At 41.3% G+C, this 23,376-nt stretch overlaps 30 non-coding genes across 30 annotated transcripts; all 30 read right to left on the reverse strand.

The window, feature by feature from the left end:
- Positions 1 to 159: 159 nt before the first annotated feature.
- On the reverse strand, positions 160 to 231 carry trnap-cgg (transfer RNA proline (anticodon CGG)). The gene has a single exon. It is a non-coding gene; the product is annotated as a tRNA-Pro (tRNA).
- Positions 232 to 555: 324 nt separating this feature from the next.
- Positions 556 to 627, reverse strand: trnap-cgg (transfer RNA proline (anticodon CGG)). The gene has a single exon. It is a non-coding gene; the product is annotated as a tRNA-Pro (tRNA).
- A 578-nt stretch (positions 628 to 1,205) lies between these two features.
- On the reverse strand, positions 1,206 to 1,277 carry trnap-ugg (transfer RNA proline (anticodon UGG)). The gene has a single exon. It is a non-coding gene; the product is annotated as a tRNA-Pro (tRNA).
- Positions 1,278 to 2,534: 1,257 nt separating this feature from the next.
- Positions 2,535 to 2,606, reverse strand: trnap-agg (transfer RNA proline (anticodon AGG)). The gene has a single exon. It is a non-coding gene; the product is annotated as a tRNA-Pro (tRNA).
- Positions 2,607 to 3,017: 411 nt separating this feature from the next.
- Positions 3,018 to 3,089, reverse strand: trnap-cgg (transfer RNA proline (anticodon CGG)). Its single transcript has one exon. It is a non-coding gene; the product is annotated as a tRNA-Pro (tRNA).
- Positions 3,090 to 3,419: 330 nt separating this feature from the next.
- trnap-cgg (transfer RNA proline (anticodon CGG)) lies at positions 3,420 to 3,491 on the reverse strand. Its single transcript has one exon. It is a non-coding gene; the product is annotated as a tRNA-Pro (tRNA).
- Positions 3,492 to 4,067: 576 nt separating this feature from the next.
- On the reverse strand, positions 4,068 to 4,139 carry trnap-ugg (transfer RNA proline (anticodon UGG)). Its single transcript has one exon. It is a non-coding gene; the product is annotated as a tRNA-Pro (tRNA).
- A 1,738-nt stretch (positions 4,140 to 5,877) lies between these two features.
- Positions 5,878 to 5,949, reverse strand: trnap-cgg (transfer RNA proline (anticodon CGG)). Its single transcript has one exon. It is a non-coding gene; the product is annotated as a tRNA-Pro (tRNA).
- Positions 5,950 to 6,281: 332 nt separating this feature from the next.
- On the reverse strand, positions 6,282 to 6,353 carry trnap-agg (transfer RNA proline (anticodon AGG)). The gene has a single exon. It is a non-coding gene; the product is annotated as a tRNA-Pro (tRNA).
- Positions 6,354 to 6,942: 589 nt separating this feature from the next.
- On the reverse strand, positions 6,943 to 7,014 carry trnap-ugg (transfer RNA proline (anticodon UGG)). The gene has a single exon. It is a non-coding gene; the product is annotated as a tRNA-Pro (tRNA).
- A 1,738-nt stretch (positions 7,015 to 8,752) lies between these two features.
- Positions 8,753 to 8,824, reverse strand: trnap-cgg (transfer RNA proline (anticodon CGG)). The gene has a single exon. It is a non-coding gene; the product is annotated as a tRNA-Pro (tRNA).
- Positions 8,825 to 9,159: 335 nt separating this feature from the next.
- Positions 9,160 to 9,231, reverse strand: trnap-agg (transfer RNA proline (anticodon AGG)). Its single transcript has one exon. It is a non-coding gene; the product is annotated as a tRNA-Pro (tRNA).
- A 589-nt stretch (positions 9,232 to 9,820) lies between these two features.
- On the reverse strand, positions 9,821 to 9,892 carry trnap-ugg (transfer RNA proline (anticodon UGG)). Its single transcript has one exon. It is a non-coding gene; the product is annotated as a tRNA-Pro (tRNA).
- Positions 9,893 to 11,145: 1,253 nt separating this feature from the next.
- trnap-agg (transfer RNA proline (anticodon AGG)) lies at positions 11,146 to 11,217 on the reverse strand. The gene has a single exon. It is a non-coding gene; the product is annotated as a tRNA-Pro (tRNA).
- A 412-nt stretch (positions 11,218 to 11,629) lies between these two features.
- Positions 11,630 to 11,701, reverse strand: trnap-cgg (transfer RNA proline (anticodon CGG)). Its single transcript has one exon. It is a non-coding gene; the product is annotated as a tRNA-Pro (tRNA).
- A 332-nt stretch (positions 11,702 to 12,033) lies between these two features.
- On the reverse strand, positions 12,034 to 12,105 carry trnap-agg (transfer RNA proline (anticodon AGG)). Its single transcript has one exon. It is a non-coding gene; the product is annotated as a tRNA-Pro (tRNA).
- Positions 12,106 to 12,694: 589 nt separating this feature from the next.
- Positions 12,695 to 12,766, reverse strand: trnap-ugg (transfer RNA proline (anticodon UGG)). Its single transcript has one exon. It is a non-coding gene; the product is annotated as a tRNA-Pro (tRNA).
- Positions 12,767 to 14,019: 1,253 nt separating this feature from the next.
- Positions 14,020 to 14,091, reverse strand: trnap-agg (transfer RNA proline (anticodon AGG)). The gene has a single exon. It is a non-coding gene; the product is annotated as a tRNA-Pro (tRNA).
- Positions 14,092 to 14,502: 411 nt separating this feature from the next.
- Positions 14,503 to 14,574, reverse strand: trnap-cgg (transfer RNA proline (anticodon CGG)). The gene has a single exon. It is a non-coding gene; the product is annotated as a tRNA-Pro (tRNA).
- A 335-nt stretch (positions 14,575 to 14,909) lies between these two features.
- Positions 14,910 to 14,981, reverse strand: trnap-agg (transfer RNA proline (anticodon AGG)). The gene has a single exon. It is a non-coding gene; the product is annotated as a tRNA-Pro (tRNA).
- A 576-nt stretch (positions 14,982 to 15,557) lies between these two features.
- trnap-ugg (transfer RNA proline (anticodon UGG)) lies at positions 15,558 to 15,629 on the reverse strand. Its single transcript has one exon. It is a non-coding gene; the product is annotated as a tRNA-Pro (tRNA).
- A 1,736-nt stretch (positions 15,630 to 17,365) lies between these two features.
- Positions 17,366 to 17,437, reverse strand: trnap-cgg (transfer RNA proline (anticodon CGG)). Its single transcript has one exon. It is a non-coding gene; the product is annotated as a tRNA-Pro (tRNA).
- Positions 17,438 to 17,769: 332 nt separating this feature from the next.
- Positions 17,770 to 17,841, reverse strand: trnap-agg (transfer RNA proline (anticodon AGG)). The gene has a single exon. It is a non-coding gene; the product is annotated as a tRNA-Pro (tRNA).
- A 589-nt stretch (positions 17,842 to 18,430) lies between these two features.
- Positions 18,431 to 18,502, reverse strand: trnap-ugg (transfer RNA proline (anticodon UGG)). Its single transcript has one exon. It is a non-coding gene; the product is annotated as a tRNA-Pro (tRNA).
- Positions 18,503 to 19,754: 1,252 nt separating this feature from the next.
- On the reverse strand, positions 19,755 to 19,826 carry trnap-agg (transfer RNA proline (anticodon AGG)). Its single transcript has one exon. It is a non-coding gene; the product is annotated as a tRNA-Pro (tRNA).
- Positions 19,827 to 20,237: 411 nt separating this feature from the next.
- Positions 20,238 to 20,309, reverse strand: trnap-cgg (transfer RNA proline (anticodon CGG)). The gene has a single exon. It is a non-coding gene; the product is annotated as a tRNA-Pro (tRNA).
- Positions 20,310 to 20,641: 332 nt separating this feature from the next.
- On the reverse strand, positions 20,642 to 20,713 carry trnap-agg (transfer RNA proline (anticodon AGG)). Its single transcript has one exon. It is a non-coding gene; the product is annotated as a tRNA-Pro (tRNA).
- A 597-nt stretch (positions 20,714 to 21,310) lies between these two features.
- trnap-ugg (transfer RNA proline (anticodon UGG)) lies at positions 21,311 to 21,382 on the reverse strand. The gene has a single exon. It is a non-coding gene; the product is annotated as a tRNA-Pro (tRNA).
- A 1,255-nt stretch (positions 21,383 to 22,637) lies between these two features.
- Positions 22,638 to 22,709, reverse strand: trnap-agg (transfer RNA proline (anticodon AGG)). The gene has a single exon. It is a non-coding gene; the product is annotated as a tRNA-Pro (tRNA).
- Positions 22,710 to 23,120: 411 nt separating this feature from the next.
- On the reverse strand, positions 23,121 to 23,192 carry trnap-ugg (transfer RNA proline (anticodon UGG)). Its single transcript has one exon. It is a non-coding gene; the product is annotated as a tRNA-Pro (tRNA).
- Positions 23,193 to 23,376: the final 184 nt, after the last annotated feature.

Consider the following 23,376-nt stretch of genomic DNA (forward strand, 5'->3'; position numbering starts at 1 on the left):
CTCCACTAAAACTAAGTAAGGTGTTCACACGCAGCTTCCAGAGGGACACACTAAAGAGCAGTGGATATGCAGAAGAACCTCGAGAGCACAGTTTTACTGTATGGTTCCAGTCAGTGAACAGTGTTGATTGATAGTCCATCTATGATAACCTTAAAAGCCGGGCTCGTCCGGGATTTGAACCCGGGACCTCTCGCACCCGAAGCGAGAATCATACCCCTAGACCAACGAGCCAGACGGGCAAGCTCAAATCGTGTATTTTCCAGAACTTTTTCAAAAGCTTTAGCTATGGCCTATGCTAAAAAATAAGAAGATGTATAATGAGAATAATAATAATAATAATAATAATAATACGAAGAAGAAGAATGATTATTATAATTTATTCCTACTCAGTCCCTTTGGGTAGCATATTGCTAAGATGATAATAATAAGGATTTAGCTGAGTGGAAGTTCTGGTGGGGTATAGCAGGTCATTAATAAACTTCCTTCAAGAGATGAACTGTTAGTTGATCCCAGTTTCTCACTGCTCTACGGTTTCAGTCTGCACACAAAAGAGCAGGGCTCGTCCGGGATTTGAACCCGGGACCTCTCGCACCCGAAGCGAGAATCATACCCCTAGACCAACGAGCCAGACACAGAGTAACCGTTCATAGTTTTTCAGGATTGCCACGTCTTAGCAGTTAGAGGCCTCCTCCACATGGAGTCTAGTTGTAGCACCATTTATCAGTGACTGTTAGACAGAGTCCGTTAGATCACAACATTTCTTAATGTACTATGTACTAATGTACTAATGTACTAAAACAACAACCTAGCAGCTCTAATCATCAACTCTCACTACTGACATATCGTTTCATTAAGCTGGTCATACTGGTGGGACGGAGCGGACATGCTGGTAATGCTGGCACATCGTTCAGGGTTCCATGAATAACTACATCTGTAGTCATTAGGAAACATTCACTGCTGTAGCTGAAACTTCTTCTGAGGCCTTTTTGTAGGTTTGGTCATTTTCCTCCTCTAAGCTGATTCAGATCATGATTGGCGTTGATGGTTAATTCAGCAGGTGAGTCGTACAGGGTTTGAAATTACCTACAGGAGAGGACAGCGCGGTGCCTATCACTCAGGTAGTTCACCTGTAAGTCTCTCTCTGCTCCTGCATTGCTGGACGGGCCCTACATTCACTGATGGTCAGACCTTTCACAGTAAATGCAGGGCTCGTCCGGGATTTGAACCCGGGACCTCTCGCACCCAAAGCGAGAATCATACCCCTAGACCAACGAGCCATGCTTAACGATCGTGTTTGCTAGCCTTTCCACAGCTGCCACGTCACATGTTGCAGCGTTGTTAGAAATATGGTTGTCATATGGGCGCATACGAATAGTGTTGTTCCACAAGCTTGTTGTTAGGGCTAGTAAACCTTGCTGGAGGAGGATGCGCACGTCGCATGCAGGTAACACAGAAATGATTATTAGGGCTAATATTATTCGACTGCGAAGTTATGGTGTTGTTGGCTTTGCTATTTTTTATTTAAGCAACACAACAACAATAAAACATTCCTGACCAGCCATAAGACTACCAACTAATATATGTTTGGAATAAACAAAAAACGAAATTAGCGATAAAATCATGAAGAATTTAAAGATGATTTATTTATTCAGTTAGTTGTTTGTTTGTTATTTTAAGTTGGTGTGAAAAAGCTGTGCCATTATCACAAATATCAGCACGGTAAGAGCGCTTCTCAACCAACCAGATTGTAAGGTCGGGACTACCGTTTGTATAATAACAAAAATAACATTTAGATAAACATTAAACATTAAATAAATGCATTTTGTATAAATAAATAAAGGTCCCTGACATTGACATCCAAAAAACTAAAGTGTCATATGCAAAACTTTACTTATAAAGTGTATGAATATATGACATGAACCAGCCCATCTGGAATCCTCCCGAATCTCCCGATGAACCACTCCGGGCTTGGTAATGCTCCAAATCTAGTAGAAAACCTTCTTCTCTGGACAGTAGAGACAGCTACTCCAACAAAATCAGAATCAACTCTTTTTAATACCCTTGATTTCAGAAGAAAACATTAAATGAGTAGTGTCCCATTATTTTAGTCAATATAGAGTGTACTTGACTGATGTTTAAATATATATTACATTTACTGAACTATTAATCTAATCTGATAAACATACCAAGCCGAGTCTTTTCTGATTTCTAACAAGTCGTTCTCGTCTAGGAGGCATTGCGTCCACCTGGCTGCTTCTCCGGTCGTCACCTCCCCCAGCGCCCTGGACACACAGGTCCCCACTGCAGCAGGAGTGCAGCCCTGATCGTGACCTGCTCGCTCGTCTGTTTCTTGGCCTCATTTTTACGTTGAGTGTATTGAAGTTGAGGAGAGACTAAATTAGGTAGCTATTTTTCTGTTGTTGCTTTTTTTTTTTATTTGTGTGTTTGTGTTCATGTAATAGTTATATATTGAGATTTTGGCACGTACCAGACGACCGTTAATGTCGCCATCGTGTCCGGCAAAAAAACGAGCAGGGCTCGTCCGGGATTTGAACCCGGGACCTCTCGCACCCTAAGCGAGAATCATACCCCTAGACCAACGAGCCAGAGGTTGGGGGAAAAGTGTTTTTGTAGCCTGAGCGCCATCTATCAGTGACTACTGGAAGTGCACAATCTCTAAAACACGGATTCAGGTGGAGTGGAAGCCACATTCCAGACCCTTTGTCATTACAATATTGATGTTTTTTACTGAACTTAAAATATTTGAAAAATTAAACAGACTTCATATTAAAGTTGTTTTCTTAATGTTCTCCTTAGATGCTAGCTATCTATGACTGAAGCCGGGTCAATACGGCATCCTCCACTAAAACTAAGTAAGGTGTTCACACGCAGCTTCCAGAGGGACACACTAAAGAGCAGTGGATATGCAGAAGAACCTCGAGAGCACAGTTTTACTGTATGGTTCCAGTCAGTGAACAGTGTTGATTGATAGTCCATCTATGATAACCTTAAAAGCCGGGCTCGTCCGGGATTTGAACCCGGGACCTCTCGCACCCGAAGCGAGAATCATACCCCTAGACCAACGAGCCAGACAGGCAAGCTCAAATCGTGTATTTTCCAGAACTTTTTCAAAAGCTTTAGCTATGGCCTATGCTAAAAAATAAGAAGATGTATAATGAGAATAATAATAATAATAATAATAATAATAATAATACGAAGAAGAAGAATGATTATTATAATTTATTCCTACTCAGTCCCTTTGGGTAGCATATTGCTAAGATGATAATAATAAGGATTTAGCTGAGTGGAAGTTCTGGTGGGGTATAGCAGGTCATTAATAAACTTCCTTCAAGAGATGAACTGTTAGTTGATCCCAGTTTCTCACTGCTCTACGGTTTCAGTCTGCACACAAAAGAGCAGGGCTCGTCCGGGATTTGAACCCGGGACCTCTCGCACCCGAAGCGAGAATCATAACCCTAGAGCAACGAGCCAGACACAGAGTAACCGTTCATAGTTTTTCAGGATTGCCACGTCTTAGCAGTTAGAGGCCTCCTCCACATGGAGTCTAGTTGTAGCACCATCTATCAGTGACTGTTAGACAGAGTCCGTTAGATCACAACATTTCTTAATGTACTAAAACAACAACCTAGCAGCTCTAAACTTCTTTCACTCTCTACTAATCATCAACTCTCACTACTGACATATCGTTTCATTAAGCTGGTCATACTGGTGGGACGGAGCGGACATGCTGGTAATGCTGGCACATCGTTCAGGGTTCCATGAATAACTACATCTGTAGTCATTAGGAAACATTCACTGCTGTAGCTGAAACTTCTTCTGAGGCCTTTTTGTAGGTTTGGTCATTTTCCTCCTCTAAGCTGATTCAGATCATGATTGGCGTTGATGGTTAATTCAGCAGGTGAGTCGTACAGGGTTTGAAATTACCTACAGGAGAGGACAGCGCGGTGCCTATCACTCAGGTAGTTCACCTGTAAGTCTCTCTCTGCTCCTGCATTGCTGGACGGGCCCTACATTCACTGATGGTCAGACCTTTCTCAGTAAAAGCAGGGCTCGTCCGGGATTTGAACCCGGGACCTCTCGCACCCAAAGCGAGAATCATACCCCTAGACCAACGAGCCATGCTTAACGATCGTGTTTGCTAGCCTTTCCACAGCTGCCACGTCACATGTTGCAGCGTTGTTAGAAATATGGTTGTCATATGGGCGCATACGAATAGTATTGTTCCACAAGCTTGTTGTTAGGGCTAGTAAACCTTGCTGGAGGAGGATGCGCACGTCGCACGCAGGTAACACAGAAATGATTATTAGGGCTAATATTATTCGACTGCGAAGTTATGGTGTTGTTGGCTTTGCTATTTTTTATTTAAGCAACACAACAACAATAAAACATTCCTGACCAGCCATAAGACTACCAACTAATATATGTTTGGAATAAACAAAAAACGAAATTAGCGATAAAATCATGAAGAATTTAAAGATGATTTATTTATTCAGTTAGTTGTTTGTTTGTTATTTTAAGTTGGTGTGAAAAAGCTGTGCTATTATCACAAATATCAGCACGGTAAGAGCGCTTCTCAACCAACCAGATTGTAAGGTCGGGACTACCGTTTGTATAATAACAAAAATAACATTTAGATAAACATTAAACATTAAATAAATGCATTTTGTATAAATAAATAAAGGTCCCTGACATTGACATCCAAAAAACTAAAGTGTCATATGCAAAACTTTACTTATAAAGTGTATGAATATATGACATGAACCAGCCCATCTGGAATCCTCCCGAATCTCCCGATGAACCACTCCGGGCTTGGTAATGCTCCAAATCTAGTAGAAAACCTTCTCTGGACAGTAGAGACAGCTATTCCAACAAAATCAGAATCAACTCTTTTTAATACCCTTGATTTCAGAAGAAAACATTAAATGAGTAGTGTCCCATTATTTTAGTCAATATAGAGTGTACTTGACTGATGTTTAAATATATATTACATTTACTGAACTATTAATCTAATCTGATAAACATACCAAGCCGAGTCTTTTCTGATTTCTAACAAGTCGTTCTCGTCTAGGAGGCATTGCGTCCACCTGGCTGCTTCTCCGGTCGTCACCTCCCCCAGCGCCCTGGACACACAGGTCCCCACTGCAGCAGGAGTGCAGCCCTGATCGTGACCTGCTCGCTCGTCTGTTTCTTGGCCTCATTTTTACGTTGAGTGTATTGAAGTTGAGGAGAGACTAAATTAGGTAGCTATTTTTCTGTTGTTTTTTTTTATTTTTATTTGTGTGTGTGTTTTCATTTAATAGTTATATATTGAGATTTTGGCACGTACCAGACGATCGTTAATGTCGCCATCTTGTCCGGCAAAAAAACGAGCAGGGCTCGTCCGGGATTTGAACACGGGACCTCTTGCACCCTAAGCGAGAATCATACCCCTAGACCAACGAGCCAGAGGCTGGGGGAAAAGTGTTTTTGTAGCCTGAGCGCCATCTATCAGTGACTACTGGAAGTGCAAAATCTCTAAAACACGGATTCAGGTGGAGTGGAAGCCACATTCCAGACCCTTTGTCATTACAATATTGATGTTTTTTTACTGAACTTAAAATATTTGAAAAATTAAACAGACTTCATATTAAAGTTGTTTTCTTAATGTTCTCATTAGATGCTAGCTATCTATGACTGAAGCCGGGTCAATACAGCATCCTCCACTAAAACTAAGTAAGGTGTTCACATGCAGCTTCCAGAGGGACACACTAAAGAGCAGTGGATATGCAGAAGAACCTCGAAAACACAGTTTTACTGTATGGTTCCAGTCAGTGAACAGTGTTGATTGATAGTCCATCTATGATAACCTTAAAAGCCGGGCTCGTCCGGGATTTGAACCCGGGACCTCTCGCACCCGAAGCGAGAATCATACCCCTAGACCAACGAGCCAGACGGGCAAGTTCAAATCGTTTATTTTCCAGAACTTTTTCAAAAACTTTAGCTATTGCCTATGCTAAAAATAAGAAGATATATAATGAGAATAATAATAATAATAATAATAATAATAATAATAATACGAAGAAGAAGAATGATTATTATAATTTATTCCTACTCAGTCCCTTTGGGTAGCATATTGCTAAGATGATAATAATAAGGATTTAGCTGAGTGGAAGTTCTGGTGGGGTATAGCAGGTCATTAATAAACTTCCTTCAAGAGATGAACTGTTAGTTGATCCCAGTTTCTCACTGCTCTACGGTTTCAGTCTGCACACAAAAGAGCAGGGCTCGTCCGGGATTTGAACCCGGGACCTCTCGCACCCTAAGCGAGAATCATACCCCTAGACCAACGAGCCAGACAGAGAGTAACGGTTTATAGTTTTCTCCAGAGGATTTTCAGGATTGCTACGTCTCAGCAGTTAGGGGCCTCCTCCACATGGAGTCTAGTTGTAGCACCATCTATCAGTGACTGTTAGACAGAGTCCGTTAGATCACAACATTTCTTAATGTACTAAAACAACAACCTAGCAGCTCTAAACTTCTTTCACTCTCTACTAATCATCAACTCTCACTACTGACATATCGTTTCATTAAGCTGGTCATACTGGTGGGACGGAGCGGACATGCTGGTAATGCTGGCACATCGTTCAGGGTTCCATGAATAACTACATTTGTAGTCATTAGGAAACATTCACTGCTGTAGCTGAAACTTCTTCTGAGGCCTTTTTGTTGGTTTGGTCATTTTCCTCCTCTAAGCTGATTCAGATCATGATTGGCGTTGATGGTTAATTCAGCAGGTGAGTCGTACAGGGTTTGAAATTACCTACAGGAGAGGACAGCGCGGTGCCTATCACTCAGGTAGTTCACCTGTAAGTCTCTCTCTGCTCCTGCATTGCTGGACGGGCCCTACATTCACTGATGGTCAGACCTTTCTCAGTAAAAGCAGGGCTCGTCCGGGATTTGAACCCGGGACCTCTCGCACCCAAAGCGAGAATCATACCCCTAGACCAACGAGCCATGCTTAACGATCGTGTTTGCTAGCCTTTCCACAGCTGCCACGTCACATGTTGCAGCGTTGTTAGAAATATGGTTGTCATATGGGCGCATACGAATAGTATTGTTCCACAAGCTTGTTGTTAGGGCTAGTAAACCTTGCTGGAGGAGGATGCGCACGTCGCACGCAGGTAACACAGAAATGATTATTAGGGCTAATATTATTCGACTGCGAAGTTATGGTGTTGTTGGCTTTGCTATTTTTTATTTAAGCAACACAACAACAATAAAACATTCCTGACCAGCCATAAGACTACCAACTAATATATGTTTGGAATAAACAAAAAACGAAATTAGCGATAAAATCATGAAGAATTTAAAGATGATTTATTTATTCAGTTAGTTGTTTGTTTGTTATTTTAAGTTGGTGTGAAAAAGCTGTGCTATTATCACAAATATCAGCACGGTAAGAGCGCTTCTCAACCAACCAGATTGTAAGGTCGGGACTACCGTTTGTATAATAACAAAAATAACATTTAGATAAACATTAAACATTAAATAAATGCATTTTGTATAAATAAATAAAGGTCCCTGACATTGACATCCAAAAAACTAAAGTGTCATATGCAAAACTTTACTTATAAAGTGTATGAATATATGACATGAACCAGCCCATCTGGAATCCTCCCGAATCTCCCGATGAACCACTCCGGGCTTGGTAATGCTCCAAATCTAGTAGAAAACCTTCTCTGGACAGTAGAGACAGCTATTCCAACAAAATCAGAATCAACTCTTTTTAATACCCTTGATTTCAGAAGAAAACATTAAATGAGTAGTGTCCCATTATTTTAGTCAATATAGAGTGTACTTGACTGATGTTTAAATATATATTACATTTACTGAACTATTAATCTAATCTGATAAACATACCAAGCCGAGTCTTTTCTGATTTCTAACAAGTCGTTCTCGTCTAGGAGGCATTGCGTCCACCTGGCTGCTTCTCCGGTCGTCACCTCCCCCAGCGCCCTGGACACACAGGTCCCCACTGCAGCAGGAGTGCAGCCCTGATCGTGACCTGCTCGCTCGTCTGTTTCTTGGCCTCATTTTTACGTTGAGTGTATTGAAGTTGAGGAGAGACTAAATTAGGTAGCTATTTTTCTGTTGTTTTTTTTTTTTTTTATTTGTGTGTGTGTTTTCATTTAATAGTTATATATTGAGATTTTGGCACGTACCAGACGATCGTTAATGTCGCCATCTTGTCCGGCAAAAAAACGAGCAGGGCTCGTCCGGGATTTGAACACGGGACCTCTTGCACCCTAAGCGAGAATCATACCCCTAGACCAACGAGCCAGAGGCTGGGGGAAAAGTGTTTTTGTAGCCTGAGCGCCATCTATCAGTGACTACTGGAAGTGCAAAATCTCTAAAACACGGATTCAGGTGGAGTGGAAGCCACATTCCAGACCCTTTGTCATTACAATATTGATGTTTTTTTACTGAACTTAAAATATTTGAAAAATTAAACAGACTTCATATTAAAGTTGTTTTCTTAATGTTCTCATTAGATGCTAGCTATCTATGACTGAAGCCGGGTCAATACAGCATCCTCCACTAAAACTAAGTAAGGTGTTCACATGCAGCTTCCAGAGGGACACACTAAAGAGCAGTGGATATGCAGAAGAACCTCGAAAACACAGTTTTACTGTATGGTTCCAGTCAGTGAACAGTGTTGATTGATAGTCCATCTATGATAACCTTAAAAGCCGGGCTCGTCCGGGATTTGAACCCGGGACCTCTCGCACCCGAAGCGAGAATCATACCCCTAGACCAACGAGCCAGACGGGCAAGTTCAAATCGTTTATTTTCCAGAACTTTTTCAAAAACTTTAGCTATTGCCTATGCTAAAAATAAGAAGATATATAATGAGAATAATAATAATAATAATAATAATAATAATAATAATAATACGATGAAGAAGAATGATTATTATAATTTATTCCTACTCAGTCCCTTTGGGTAGCATATTGCTAAGATGATAATAATAAGGATTTAGCTGAGTGGAAGTTCTGGTGGGGTATAGCAGGTCATTAATAAACTTCCTTCAAGAGATGAACTGTTAGTTGATCCCAGTTTCTCACTGCTCTACGGTTTCAGTCTGCACACAAAAGAGCAGGGCTCGTCCGGGATTTGAACCCGGGACCTCTCGCACCCTAAGCGAGAATCATACCCCTAGACCAACGAGCCAGACAGAGAGTAACGGTTTATAGTTTTCTCCAGAGGATTTTCAGGATTGCCACGTCTCAGCAGTTAGGGGCCTCCTCCACATGGAGTCTAGTTGTAGCACCATCTATCAGTGACTGTTAGACAGAGTCCGTTAGATCACAACATTTCTTAATGTACTAAAACAACAACCTAGCAGCTCTAAACTTCTTTCACTCTCTACTAATCATCAACTCTCACTACTGACATATCGTTTCATTAAGCTGGTCATACTGGTGGGACGGAGCGGACATGCTGGTAATGCTGGCACATCGTTCAGGGTTCCATGAATAACTACATCTGTAGTCATTAGGAAACATTCACTGCTGTAGCTGAAACTTCTTCTGAGGCCTTTTTGTTGGTTTGGTCATTTTCCTCCTCTAAGCTGATTCAGATCATGATTGGCGTTGATGGTTAATTCAGCAGGTGAGTCGTACAGGGTTTGAAATTACCTACAGGAGAGGACAGCGCGGTGCCTATCACTCAGGTAGTTCACCTGTAAGTCTCTCTCTGCTCCTGCATTGCTGGACGGGCCCTACATTCACTGATGGTCAGACCTTTCTCAGTAAAAGCAGGGCTCGTCCGGGATTTGAACCCGGGACCTCTCGCACCCAAAGCGAGAATCATACCCCTAGACCAACGAGCCATGCTTAACGATCGTGTTTGCTAGCCTTTCCACAGCTGCCACGTCACATGTTGCAGCGTTGTTAGAAATATGGTTGTCATATGGGCGCATACGAATAGTATTGTTCCACAAGCTTGTTGTTAGGGCTAGTAAACCTTGCTGGAGGAGGATGCGCACGTCGCACGCAGGTAACACAGAAATGATTATTAGGGCTAATATTATTCGACTGCGAAGTTATGGTGTTGTTGGCTTTGCTATTTTTTATTTAAGCAACACAACAACAATAAAACATTCCTGACCAGCCATAAGACTACCAACTAATATATGTTTGGAATAAACAAAAAACGAAATTAGCGATAAAATCATGAAGAATTTAAAGATGATTTATTTATTCAGTTAGTTGTTTGTTTGTTATTTTAAGTTGGTGTGAAAAAGCTGTGCTATTATCACAAATATCAGCACGGTAAGAGCGCTTCTCAACCAACCAGATTGTAAGGTCGGGACTACCGTTTGTATAATAACAAAAATAACATTTAGATAAACATTAAACATTAAATAAATGCATTTTGTATAAATAAATAAAGGTCCCTGACATTGACATCCAAAAAACTAAAGTGTCATATGCAAAACTTTACTTATAAAGTGTATGAATATATGACATGAACCAGCCCATCTGGAATCCTCCCGAATCTCCCGATGAACCACTCCGGGCTTGGTAATGCTCCAAATCTAGTAGAAAACCTTCTCTGGACAGTAGAGACAGCTATTCCAACAAAATCAGAATCAACTCTTTTTAATACCCTTGATTTCAGAAGAAAACATTAAATGAGTAGTGTCCCATTATTTTAGTCAATATAGAGTGTACTTGACTGATGTTTAAATATATATTACATTTACTGAACTATTAATCTAATCTGATAAACATACCAAGCCGAGTCTTTTCTGATTTCTAACAAGTCGTTCTCGTCTAGGAGGCATTGCGTCCACCTGGCTGCTTCTCCGGTCGTCACCTCCCCCAGCGCCCTGGACACACAGGTCCCCACTGCAGCAGGAGTGCAGCCCTGATCGTGACCTGCTCGCTCGTCTGTTTCTTGGCCTCATTTTTACGTTGAGTGTATTGAAGTTGAGGAGAGACTAAATTAGGTAGCTATTTTTCTGTTGTTTTTTTTTTTTTTATTTGTGTGTGTGTTTTCATTTAATAGTTATATATTGAGATTTTGGCACGTACCAGACGATCGTTAATGTCGCCATCTTGTCCGGCAAAAAAACGAGCAGGGCTCGTCCGGGATTTGAACCCGGGACCTCTTGCACCCTAAGCGAGAATCATACCCCTAGACCAACGAGCCAGAGGCTGGGGGAAAAGTGTTTTTGTAGCCTGAGCGCCATCTATCAGTGACTACTGGAAGTGCAAAATCTCTAAAACACGGATTCAGGTGGAGTGGAAGCCACATTCCAGACCCTTTGTCATTACAATATTGATGTTTTTTTACTGAACTTAAAATATTTGAAAAATTAAACAGACTTCATATTAAAGTTGTTTTCTTAATGTTCTCATTAGATGCTAGCTATCTATGACTGAAGCCGGGTCAATACAGCATCCTCCACTAAAACTAAGTAAGGTGTTCACATGCAGCTTCCAGAGGGACACACTAAAGAGCAGTGGATATGCAGAAGAACCTCGAAAACACAGTTTTACTGTATGGTTCCAGTCAGTGAACAGTGTTGATTGATAGTCCATCTATGATAACCTTAAAAGCCGGGCTCGTCCGGGATTTGAACCCGGGACCTCTCGCACCCGAAGCGAGAATCATACCCCTAGACCAACGAGCCAGACGGGCAAGTTCAAATCGTTTATTTTCCAGAACTTTTTCAAAAACTTTAGCTATTGCCTATGCTAAAAATAAGAAGATATATAATGAGAATAATAATAATAATAATAATAATAATAATAATAATACGAAGAAGAAGAATGATTATTATAATTTATTCCTACTCAGTCCCTTTGGGTAGCATATTGCTAAGATGATAATAATAAGGATTTAGCTGAGTGGAAGTTCTGGTGGGGTATAGCAGGTCATTAATAAACTTCCTTCAAGAGATGAACTGTTAGTTGATCCCAGTTTCTCACTGCTCTACGGTTTCAGTCTGCACACAAAAGAGCAGGGCTCGTCCGGGATTTGAACCCGGGACCTCTCACACCCTAAGCGAGAATCATACCCCTAGACCAACGAGCCAGACAGAGAGTAACGGTTTATAGTTTTCTCCAGAGGATTTTCAGGATTGCCACGTCTCAGCAGTTAGGGGCCTCCTCCACATGGAGTCTAGTTGTAGCACCATCTATCAGTGACTGTTAGACAGAGTCCGTTAGATCACAACATTTCTTAATGTACTAAAACAACAACCTAGCAGCTCTAAACTTCTTTCACTCTCTACTAATCATCAACTCTCACTACTGACATATCGTTTCATTAAGCTGGTCATACTGGTGGGACGGAGCGGACATGCTGGTAATGCTGGCACATCGTTCAGGGTTCCATGAATAACTACATCTGTAGTCATTAGGAAACATTCACTGCTGTAGCTGAAACTTCTTCTGAGGCCTTTTTGTTGGTTTGGTCATTTTCCTCCTCTAAGCTGATTCAGATCATGATTGGCGTTGATGGTTAATTCAGCAGGTGAGTCGTACAGGGTTTGAAATTACCTACAGGAGAGGACAGCGCGGTGCCTATCACTCAGGTAGTTCACCTGTAAGTCTCTCTCTGCTCCTGCATTGCTGGACGGGCCCTACATTCACTGATGGTCAGACCTTTCTCAGTAAAAGCAGGGCTCGTCCGGGATTTGAACCCGGGACCTCTCGCACCCAAAGCGAGAATCATACCCCTAGACCAACGAGCCATGCTTAACGATCGTGTTTGCTAGCCTTTCCACAGCTGCCACGTCACATGTTGCAGCGTTGTTAGAAATATGGTTGTCATATGGGCGCATACGAATAGTATTGTTCCACAAGCTTGTTGTTAGGGCTAGTAAACCTTGCTGGAGGAGGATGCGCACGTCGCACGCAGGTAACACAGAAATGATTATTAGGGCTAATATTATTCGACTGCGAAGTTATGGTGTTGTTGGCTTTGCTATTTTTTATTTAAGCAACACAACAACAATAAAACATTCCTGACCAGCCATAAGACTACCAACTAATATATGTTTGGAATAAACAAAAAACGAAATTAGCGATAAAATCATGAAGAATTTAAAGATGATTTATTTATTCAGTTAGTTGTTTGTTTGTTATTTTAAGTTGGTGTGAAAAAGCTGTGCTATTATCACAAATATCAGCACGGTAAGAGCGCTTCTCAACCAACCAGATTGTAAGGTCGGGACTACCGTTTGTATAATAACAAAAATAACATTTAGATAAACATTAAACATTAAATAAATGCATTTTGTATAAATAAATAAAGGTCCCTGACATTGACATCCAAAAAACTAAAGTGTCATATGCAAAACTTTACTTATAAAGTGTATGAATATATGACATGAACCAGCCCATCTGGAATCCTCCCGAATCTCCCGATGAACCACTCCGGGCTTGGTAATGCTCCAAATCTAGTAGAAAACCTTCTCTGGACAGTAGAGACAGCTATTCCAACAAAATCAGAATCAACTCTTTTTAATACCCTTGATTTCAGAAGAAAACATTAAATGAGTAGTGTCCCATTATTTTAGTCAATATAGAGTGTACTTGACTGATGTTTAAATATATATTACATTTACTGAACTATTAATCTAATCTGATAAACATACCAAGCCGAGTCTTTTCTGATTTCTAACAAGTCGTTCTCGTCTAGGAGGCATTGCGTCCACCTGGCTGCTTCTCCGGTCGTCACCTCCCCCAGCGCCCTGGACACACAGGTCCCCACTGCAGCAGGAGTGCAGCCCTGATCGTGACCTGCTCGCTCGTCTGTTTCTTGGCCTCATTTTTACGTTGAGTGTATTGAAGTTGAGGAGAGACTAAATTAGGTAGCTATTTTTCTGTTGTTGTTTTTTTTTTTATTTGTGTGTTTGTGTTCATGTAATAGTTATATATTGAGATTTTGGCACGTACCAGACGACCGTTAATGTCGCCATCGTGTCCGGCAAAAAAACGAGCAGGGCTCGTCCGGGATTTGAACCCGGGACCTCTCGCACCCTAAGCGAGAATCATACCCCTAGACCAACGAGCCAGAGGTTGGGGGAAAAGTGTTTTTGTAGCCTGAGCGCCATCTATCAGTGACTACTGGAAGTGCACAATCTCTAAAACACGGATTCAGGTGGAGTGGAAGCCACATTCCAGACCCTTTGTCATTACAATATTGATGTTTTTTACTGAACTTAAAATATTTGAAAAATTAAACAGACTTCATATTAAAGTTGTTTTCTTAATGTTCTCCTTAGATGCTAGCTATCTATGACTGAAGCCGGGTCAATACGGCATCCTCCACTAAAACTAAGTAAGGTGTTCACACGCAGCTTCCAGGGGGACACACTAAAGAGCAGTGGATATGCAGAAGAACCTCGAGAGCACAGTTTTACTGTATGGTTCCAGTCAGTGAACAGTGTTGATTGATAGTCCATCTATGATAACCTTAAAAACCGGGCTCGTCCGGGATTTGAACCCGGGACCTCTCGCACCCGAAGCGAGAATCATACCCCTAGACCAACGAGCCAGACGGGCAAGCTCAAATCGTGTATTTTCCAGAACTTTTTTAAAAGCTTTAGCTATGGCCTATGCTAAAAATAAGAAGATATATAATGAGAATAATAATAATAATAATAATAATAATAATAATAATAATACGAAGAAGAAGAATGATTATTATAATATATTCCTACTCAGTCCCTTTGGGTAGCATATTGCTAAGATGATAATAATAAGGATTTAGCTGAGTGGAAGTTCTGATGGGGTATAGCAGGTCATTAATAAACTTCCTTCAAGAGATGAACTGTTAGTTGATCCCAGTTTCTCACTGCTCTACGGTTTCAGTCTGCACACAAAAGAGCAGGGCTCGTCCGGGATTTGAACCCGGGATCTCTCGCACCCTAAGCGAGAATCATACCCCTAGACCAACGAGCCAGACACAGAGTAACCGTTCATAGTTTCTCAGGATTGTCACGTCTCAGCAGTTAGAGGCCTCCTCCACAAAGAGTCTAGTTGTAGCACCATCTATCAGTGACTGTTCGACAGAGTCCGTTAGATCACAACATTTCTTAATGTACTAAAACAACAACCTAGCAGCTCTAAACTTTTTTCACTCTCTACTAATCATCAACTCTCACTACTGACATATCTTTCATTAAGCTGGTCATACTGGTGGGACGGAGCGGACATGCTGGTAATGCTGGCACATCGTTCAGGGTTCCATGAATAACTACATCTGTAGTCATTAGGAAACATTCACTGCTGTAGCTGAAACTTCTTCTGAGGCCTTTTTGTTGGTTTGGTCATTTTTTCTCCTCTAAGCTGATTCAGATCATGATTGGCGTTGATGGTTAATTCAGCAGGTGAGTCGTACAGGGTTTGAAATTACCTACAGGAGAGGACAGCGCGGTGCCTATCACTCAGGTAGTTCACCTGTAAGTCTCTCTCTGCTCCTGCATTGCTGGACGGGCCCTACATTCACTGATGGTCAGACCTTTCTCAGTAAAAGCAGGGCTCGTCCGGGATTTGAACCCGGGACCTCTCGCACCCAAAGCGAGAATCATACCCCTAGACCAACGAGCCACGCTTAACGAACGTGTTTGCTAGCCTTTCCACAGCTGCCACGTCACATGTTGCAGCGTTGTTAGAAATACGGTTGTCATATGGGCGCATACGAATAGTGTTGTTCCACAAGCTTGTTTTTAGGGCTAGTAAACCTTGCTGGAGGAGGATGCGCACGTCGCACGCAGGTAACACAGAAATGATTATTAGGGCTAATGTTATTCGACTGCGAAGTTATGGTGTTGTTGGCTTTGCTATTTTTTATTTAAGCAACACAACAACAATAAAACATTCCTGACCAGCCATAAAACTACCAACTAATATATGTTTGGGATAAAAAAAAACGAAATTAGCGATAAAATCATGAAGAATTTAAAGATGATTTATTTATTCAGTTAGTTGTTTGTTTGTTATTTTAAGTTGGTGTGAAAAAGCTGTGCTATTATCATAAATATCAGCACGGTAAGAGCGCTTCTCAACCAACCAGATTGTAAGGTCGGGACTACCGTTTGTATAATAACAAAAATAACATTTAGATAAACATTAAACATTAAATAAATGCATTTTGTATAAATAAATAAAGGTCCCTGACATTGACATCCAAAAAACTAAAGTGTCATATGCAAAACTTTACTTATAAAGTGTATGAATATATGACATGAACCAGCCCATCTGGAATCCTCCCGAATCTCCCGATGAACCACTCCGGGCTTGGTAATGCTCCAAATCTAGTAGAAAACCTTCTCTGGACAGTAGAGACAGCTATTCCAACAAAATCAGAATCAACTCTTTTTAATACCCTTGATTTCAGAAGAAAACATTAAATGAGTAGTGTCCCATTATTTTAGTCAATATAGAGTGTACTTGACTGATGTTTAAATATATATTACATTTACTGAACTATTAATCTAATCTGATAAACATACCAAGCCGAGTCTTTTCTGATTTCTAACAAGTCGTTCTCGTCTAGGAGGCATTGCGTCCACCTGGCTGCTTCTCCGGTCGTCACCTCCCCCAGCGCCCTGGACACACAGGTCCCCACTGCAGCAGGAGTGCAGCCCTGATCGTGACCTGCTCGCTCGTCTGTTTCTTGGCCTCATTTTTACGTTGAGTGTATTGAAGTTGAGGAGAGACTAAATTAGGTAGCTATTTTTCTGTTGTTTTTTTTTTTTTTATTTGTGTGTGTGTTTTCATTTAATAGTTATATATTGAGATTTTGGCACGTACCAGACGATCGTTAATGTCGCCATCTTGTCCGGCAAAAAAACGAGCAGGGCTCGTCCGGGATTTGAACACGGGACCTCTTGCACCCTAAGCGAGAATCATACCCCTAGACCAACGAGCCAGAGGCTGGGGGAAAAGTGTTTTTGTAGCCTGAGCGCCATCTATCAGTGACTACTGGAAGTGCAAAATCTCTAAAACACGGATTCAGGTGGAGTGGAAGCCACATTCCAGACCCTTTGTCATTACAATATTGATGTTTTTTTACTGAACTTAAAATATTTGAAAAATTAAACAGACTTCATATTAAAGTTGTTTTCTTAATGTTCTCATTAGATGCTAGCTATCTATGACTGAAGCCGGGTCAATACAGCATCCTCCACTAAAACTAAGTAAGGTGTTCACATGCAGCTTCCAGAGGGACACACTAAAGAGCAGTGGATATGCAGAAGAACCTCGAAAACACAGTTTTACTGTATGGTTCCAGTCAGTGAACAGTGTTGATTGATAGTCCATCTATGATAACCTTAAAAGCCGGGCTCGTCCGGGATTTGAACCCGGGACCTCTCGCACCCGAAGCGAGAATCATACCCCTAGACCAACGAGCCAGACGGGCAAGTTCAAATCGTTTATTTTCCAGAACTTTTTCAAAAACTTTAGCTATTGCCTATGCTAAAAATAAGAAGATATATAATGAGAATAATAATAATAATAATAATAATAATAATAATAATACGAAGAAGAAGAATGATTATTATAATTTATTCCTACTCAGTCCCTTTGGGTAGCATATTGCTAAGATGATAATAATAAGGATTTAGCTGAGTGGAAGTTCTGGTGGGGTATAGCAGGTCATTAATAAACTTCCTTCAAGAGATGAACTGTTAGTTGATCCCAGTTTCTCACTGCTCTACGGTTTCAGTCTGCACACAAAAGAGCAGGGCTCGTCCGGGATTTGAACCCGGGACCTCTCGCACCCTAAGCGAGAATCATACCCCTAGACCAACGAGCCAGACAGAGAGTAACGGTTTATAGTTTTCTCCAGAGGATTTTCAGGATTGCCACGTCTCAGCAGTTAGGGGCCTCCTCCACATGGAGTCTAGTTGTAGCACCATCTATCAGTGACTGTTAGACAGAGTCCGTTAGATCACAACATTTCTTAATGTACTAAAACAACAACCTAGCAGCTCTAAACTTCTTTCACTCTCTACTAATCATCAACTCTCACTACTGACATATCGTTTCATTAAGCTGGTCATACTGGTGGGACGGAGCGGACATGCTGGTAATGCTGGCACATCGTTCAGGGTTCCATGAATAACTACATCTGTAGTCATTAGGAAACATTCACTGCTGTAGCTGAAACTTCTTCTGAGGCCTTTTTGTTGGTTTGGTCATTTTCCTCCTCTAAGCTGATTCAGATCATGATTGGCGTTGATGGTTAATTCAGCAGGTGAGTCGTACAGGGTTTGAAATTACCTACAGGAGAGGACAGCGCGGTGCCTATCACTCAGGTAGTTCACCTGTAAGTCTCTCTCTGCTCCTGCATTGCTGGACGGGCCCTACATTCACTGATGGTCAGACCTTTCTCAGTAAAAGCAGGGCTCGTCCGGGATTTGAACCCGGGACCTCTCGCACCCAAAGCGAGAATCATACCCCTAGACCAACGAGCCATGCTTAACGATCGTGTTTGCTAGCCTTTCCACAGCTGCCACGTCACATGTTGCAGCGTTGTTAGAAATATGGTTGTCATATGGGCGCATACGAATAGTATTGTTCCACAAGCTTGTTGTTAGGGCTAGTAAACCTTGCTGGAGGAGGATGCGCACGTCGCACGCAGGTAACACAGAAATGATTATTAGGGCTAATATTATTCGACTGCGAAGTTATGGTGTTGTTGGCTTTGCTATTTTTTATTTAAGCAACACAACAACAATAAAACATTCCTGACCAGCCATAAGACTACCAACTAATATATGTTTGGAATAAACAAAAAACGAAATTAGCGATAAAATCATGAAGAATTTAAAGATGATTTATTTATTCAGTTAGTTGTTTGTTTGTTATTTTAAGTTGGTGTGAAAAAGCTGTGCTATTATCACAAATATCAGCACGGTAAGAGCGCTTCTCAACCAACCAGATTGTAAGGTCGGGACTACCGTTTGTATAATAACAAAAATAACATTTAGATAAACATTAAACATTAAATAAATGCATTTTGTATAAATAAATAAAGGTCCCTGACATTGACATCCAAAAAACTAAAGTGTCATATGCAAAACTTTACTTATAAAGTGTATGAATATATGACATGAACCAGCCCATCTGGAATCCTCCCGAATCTCCCGATGAACCACTCCGGGCTTGGTAATGCTCCAAATCTAGTAGAAAACCTTCTCTGGACAGTAGAGACAGCTATTCCAACAAAATCAGAATCAACTCTTTTTAATACCCTTGATTTCAGAAGAAAACATTAAATGAGTAGTGTCCCATTATTTTAGTCAATATAGAGTGTACTTGACTGATGTTTAAATATATATTACATTTACTGAACTATTAATCTAATCTGATAAACATACCAAGCCGAGTCTTTTCTGATTTCTAACAAGTCGTTCTCGTCTAGGAGGCATTGCGTCCACCTGGCTGCTTCTCCGGTCGTCACCTCCCCCAGCGCCCTGGACACACAGGTCCCCACTGCAGCAGGAGTGCAGCCCTGATCGTGACCTGCTCGCTCGTCTGTTTCTTGGCCTCATTTTTACGTTGAGTGTATTGAAGTTGAGGAGAGACTAAATTAGGTAGCTATTTTTCTGTTGTTGTTTTTTTTTTATTTGTGTGTTTGTGTTCATGTAATAGTTATATATTGAGATTTTGGCACGTACCAGACGACCGTTAATGTCGCCATCGTGTCCGGCAAAAAAACGAGCAGGGCTCGTCCGGGATTTGAACCCGGGACCTCTCGCACCCTAAGCGAGAATCATACCCCTAGACCAACGAGCCAGAGGTTGGGGGAAAAGTGTTTTTGTAGCCTGAGCGCCATCTATCAGTGACTACTGGAAGTGCACAATCTCTAAAACACGGATTCAGGTGGAGTGGAAGCCACATTCCAGACCCTTTGTCATTACAATATTGATGTTTTTTACTGAACTTAAAATATTTGAAAAATTAAACAGACTTCATATTAAAGTTGTTTTCTTAATGTTCTCCTTAGATGCTAGCTATCTATGACTGAAGCCGGGTCAATACGGCATCCTCCACTAAAACTAAGTAAGGTGTTCACACGCAGCTTCCAGGGGGACACACTAAAGAGCAGTGGATATGCAGAAGAACCTCGAGAGCACAGTTTTACTGTATGGTTCCAGTCAGTGAACAGTGTTGATTGATAGTCCATCTATGATAACCTTAAAAACCGGGCTCGTCCGGGATTTGAACCCGGGACCTCTCGCACCCGAAGCGAGAATCATACCCCTAGACCAACGAGCCAGACGGGCAAGCTCAAATCGTGTATTTTCCAGAACTTTTTTAAAAGCTTTAGCTATGGCCTATGCTAAAAATAAGAAGATATATAATGAGAATAATAATAATAATAATAATAATAATAATAATAATACGAAGAAGAAGAATGATTATTATAATATATTCCTACTCAGTCCCTTTGGGTAGCATATTGCTAAGATGATAATAATAAGGATTTAGCTGAGTGGAAGTTCTGATGGGGTATAGCAGGTCATTAATAAACTTCCTTCAAGAGATGAACTGTTAGTTGATCCCAGTTTCTCACTGCTCTACGGTTTCAGTCTGCACACAAAAGAGCAGGGCTCGTCCGGGATTTGAACCCGGGATCTCTCGCACCCTAAGCGAGAATCATACCCCTAGACCAACGAGCCAGACAGAGAGTAACGGTTTATAGTTTTCTCCAGAGGATTTTCAGGATTGCCACGTCTCAGCAGTTAGGGGACTCCTCCACATGGACTCTAGTTGTAGCACCATCTATCAGTGACTGTTAGACAGAGTCCGTTAGATCACAACATTTCTTAATGTACTAAAACAACAACCAAGCAGCTCTAAACTTCTTTCACTCTCTACTAATCATCAACTCTCACTACTGACATATCGTTTCATTAAGCTGGTCATACTGGTGGGACGGAGCGGACATGCTGGTAATGCTGGCACATCGTTCAGGGTTCCATGAATAACTACATCTGTAGTCATTAGGAAACATTAACTGCTGTAGCTGAAACTTCTTCTGAGGCCTTTTTGTAGGTTTGGTTATTTTTCTCCTCTAAGCTGTTTCAGCTCATGATTGGCTTTGACGGTTAATTCAGCAGGTGAGTCGTACAGTGTTTAAAATTACCTACAGGAGAGGACAGCGCGGTGCCTATCACTCAGGTAATTCACCTCTCTCTCTCTCTCTCTCTCTCTGCTCCTGCATTGCTGGACGGGCCCTACATTCACTGATGGTCAGACCTTTCACAGTAAAAGCAGGGCTCGTCCGGGATTTGAACCCGGGACCTCTCGCACCCAAAGCGAGAATCATACCCCTAGACCAACGAGCCATGCTTAAGGAACGTGTTTGCTAGCCTTTCCACAGCTGCCACGTCACATGTTGCACCGTTGTTAGAAATATGGTTGTCATATGGGCGCATACGAATAGTGTTGTTCCACAAGCTTGTTAGGGCTAGTAAACCTTGCTGGAGGAGGATGCGCACGTCGCACGCAGGTAACACAGAAATGATTATTAGGGCTAATATTATTCGACTGCGAAGTTATGGTGTTGTTGGCTTTGCTATTTTTTATTTAAGCAACACAACAACAATAAAACATTCCTGACCAGCCATAAGACTACCAACTAATATTAGTTTGGAATAAACAAAAAACGAAATTAGCGATAAAATCATGAAGAATTTAAAGATGATTTATTTATTCAGTTAGTTGTTTGTTTGTTATTTTAAGTTGGTGTGAAAAAGCTGTGCTATTATCACAAATATCAGCACGGTAAGAGCGCTTCTCAACCAACAAGATTGTAAGGTCGGGACTACCGTTTGTATAATAACAAAAATAACATTTAGATAAACATTAAACATTAAATAAATGCATTTTGTATAAATAAATAAAGGTCCCTGACATTGACATCCAAAAAACTAAAGTGTCATATGCAAAACTTTACTTATAAAGTGTATGAATATATGACATGAACCAGCCCATCTGGAATCCTCCCGAATCTCCCGATGAACCACTCCGGGCTTGGTAATGCTCCAAATCTAGTAGAAAACCTTCTTCTCTGGACAGTAGAGACAGCTACTCCAACAAAATCAGAATCAACTCTTTTTAATACCCTTGATTTCAGAAGAAAACATTAAATGAGTAGTGTCCCATTATTTTAGTCAATATAGAGTGTACTTGACTGATGTTTAAATATATATTAAATTTACTGAACTATTAATCTAATCTGATAAAAATACCAAGCCGAGTCTTTTCTGATTTCTAACAAGTCGTTCTCGTCTAGGAGGCATTGCGTCCACCTGGCTGCTTCTCCGGTCGTCACCTCCCCCAGCGCCCTGGACACACAGGTCCCCACTGCAGCAGGAGTGCAGCCCTGATCGTGACCTGCTCGCTCGTCTGTTTCTTGGCCTCGTTTTTACGTTGAGTGTATTGAAGTTGAGGAGAGACTAAATTAGGTAGCTATTTTTCTGTTGTTGTTTTTTTTTTTTTATTTGTGTCTGTGTTTTCATTTAATAGTTATATATTGAGATTTTGGCACGTACCAGACGATCGTTAATGTCGCCATCTTGTCCGGCAAAAAAACGAGCAGGGCTCGTCCGGGATTTGAACCCGGGACCTCTCGCACCCTAAGCGAGAATCATACCCCTAGACCAACGAGCCAGAGGCAGGGGAAAAGTGTTTTTGTAGCCTGAGCGCCATCTATCAGTGACTACTGGAAGTGCAAAATCTCTAAAACACGGATTCAGGTGGAGTGGAAGCCACATTCCAGACCCTTTGTCATTACAATATTGATGTTTTTTTACTGAACTTAAAATATTTGAAAAATTAAACAGACTTCATATTAAAGTTGTTTTCTTAATGTTCTCATTAGATGCTAGCTATCTATGACTGAAGCCGGGTCAATACAGCATCCTCCACTAAAACTAAGTAAGGTGTTCACATGCAGCTTCCAGAGGGACACACTAAAGAGCAGTGGATATGCAGAAGAACCTCGAGAGCACAGTTTTACTGTATGGTTCCAGTCAGTGAACAGTGTTGATTGATAGTCCATCTATGATAACCTTAAAAGGCGGGCTCGTCCGGAATTTGAACCCGGGACCTCTCGCACCCAAAGCGAGAATCATACCCCTAGACCAACGAGCCATGCTTAAGGAACGTGTTTGCTAGCCTTTCCACAGCTGCCACGTCACATGTTACACCGTTGTTAGAAATATGGTTGTCATATGGGCGCATACGAATAGTGTTGTTCCACAAGCTTGTTGTTAGGGCTAGTAAACCTTGCTGGAGGAGGATGCGCACGTCGCACGCAGGTAACACAGAAATGATT

Source organism: Salminus brasiliensis, chromosome 3 (assembly GCF_030463535.1).
Source record: "Salminus brasiliensis chromosome 3, fSalBra1.hap2, whole genome shotgun sequence".
NCBI lineage: Eukaryota > Metazoa > Chordata > Actinopteri > Characiformes > Bryconidae > Salminus > Salminus brasiliensis.